Raw genomic sequence first — 2,381 nt, 5'->3', positions numbered from 1 at the left:
TAATTATTAATAATCACTATAATAATAATTCTTATTAATAAATATTTATAATTAATTTAAACGTACAATTATCTTTCCTAACTTTTTTTTATAAATTTTTTATTATTTATTAAATGTATCATTAGTATTTATTAATTTTGATTTTGATTCTATAAACACATTCTTAATTATTTTTTTATTAATATTCGAACAACAATTAGAAAACGAACATTGCCAAGGGATTACAAACAAATATATAAAATAATTACCAACAATAGATAAATTCTACCTCACACACACACGAATAAACACCAACAAACAAACAAACAAAAAATAATCTCCACCCAAACTCCGCTAAAGCCAAAACAAACCTTCGTCACATGACGCGCTCGTGCGTGCTTACGTCATGACGTCGCGGCGTCACATGACGGCAGCAGCACAGCTGAGAGGGGAGCGTCATGGCGGCGTAGAGCGGATTACTCTGTGTTTACATTCCGTTTACCGTCTCTTTTCTGCTTTTACGCCGATTTTACCACAACAGCGCGCATCTCCTGCATCTAACCGCCTGAAGCAGGTGAGTGAGCGGCGCTTGCAGCGGCTTTATTGACGGGTTTCGCTGCCGGGTTCCGCCCTCCACAACAACAACAACAACAACAAACATAAACAACATCTAATGACAGACATTCGTGTTTAACAACTAATAAAATCGCGGTTTAATCAATGCACTGGTGTTAGTTCTTGCAGCAGGTCGAGTTTAATGACCGTCAAACCGAGTGTGCTGCTGCTAAACCACATTTCTGGCTATCTAGTGCATCTATCTAGACAGCATACTTGTTTTACTGCCTTTTTAGGCATCATCAACACGTTCAGAGGCAGCTGGACTAAGCTGACAGCTCACTTCATGCACAAAACTGCTGTCTAGGTAGGCAGCTCACTAGGTTTGAATGCACAGCAAGATGTGTTTTAGCCTGATTCTTACCATTTACACTGTTGCACAATAGACAATACAGAAAACACATAAGTGCAGGGAGCTGTTTCTATCTGACCTGCCTTTGCAAATAGATTTTTGTGAGATCAGATGCTCTTGCAATAATAAAGCACTTTGAGTAAATTTGCTCCTGCAGGATTGAGCTGTTGAAAAGCATGATAACATATCTGTCTTTATACAGTGGTTTGTTGAAAGCAAACAGATATTGTCAGTTAATATTAGCTTGTCAGGAACAGCATAACAAGGCTTTTTGTTTGCATGCTCTTTGATTAGTTTACTTTCTCATCAACATGAATAGCTGTGGATCAGTGTGTGTGTGTGTTAACCGTAACACTGCCCTTCAAAACCGGTTTTATTTTTAATCCACCCTCCTGTTTATTATTGGTTGACTATGAATTCTGATCAGGTTGTATAAAGGTCAAACTTTAGTCCTGCGAGACTAACACACATTAATCAGGGTTTCTGCAGGTTTTTAAAAAGGTCTTAATTTGCCCTTCCACAAATTAAGTCTTTAAAAAGGTCTTAAATCAGAGCAGAAAGTCTTACATTCATAACATCATGGCATTAAATGTTACAGGGGGGGAAAAAAAAAAAAATATCTTCCTCAGAATTTTTGTTTTGTTTTCCAATACAAATATCTAAACATCCTTAAATCAAGAAACATTCAAATTAAATGAGTTTATGCTTAAAGGAAGAACAAATATCTGTTAACATATCAAATAAAAACTAGTTTTCTCTTTGAATTACATAGATTTTTCTGAGCCCTTTAGCAGATATTTGTTCTTTTTAATCATAAACTCACTTCATTTTGATCCATTTCTCAGAAAACAAGGCTAATTATTTCATGTCATTTTGCTTCTCGTGTAAAAGTATCTTGATTTTAAGAATATTTAGACATTTGCACCGGAAAACAAGACAGCATTACTGATGAAGAACAGCACTTTTTGCAGTGTGATCAGAAGATACAGTAAAAGTTAAATATATAAAAGTTGCATTTTCAAACCTTACATTTAGAGACCATGTTTACGTATGGCATTCCATTCAATTTATTTATTCAGTTTTCTTAACTTGGTCTTAAAAAGTCTTAAATTTACCTTCATACAACATGAAGAAACTGTTAAAAATCTATTATATTTATTTATTTATTTTTATATGTAATTCATTATTATTAATAGTCTTTAATAACAATGGATGTTGTTTTGAAACCTCTCTGTTATTTTATTCTGCTTCCTCAGGGCTCTACGCTTACTTTTCTTTTTAGGAGCGCTTGTGCTCCTAATTTAAAAAATTTAGGAGCACCTTCTAATCAGTAATCAAAAATTCTGATTAAAAAATTTACCTTCCCATTACGAGGTGATATTTGACTTCTTAAAGTGATTTACAGGGAATTTTGTTTTTACCTTTGTAATGGCAT

This window comes from Sinocyclocheilus anshuiensis, unplaced genomic scaffold (genome assembly GCF_001515605.1).
Source record: "Sinocyclocheilus anshuiensis isolate Anshui unplaced genomic scaffold, SAMN03320099.WGS_v1.1 scaffold458, whole genome shotgun sequence".
Lineage (NCBI taxonomy): Eukaryota > Metazoa > Chordata > Actinopteri > Cypriniformes > Cyprinidae > Sinocyclocheilus > Sinocyclocheilus anshuiensis.
Note: the sequence above shows the minus strand (reverse complement) of the source record.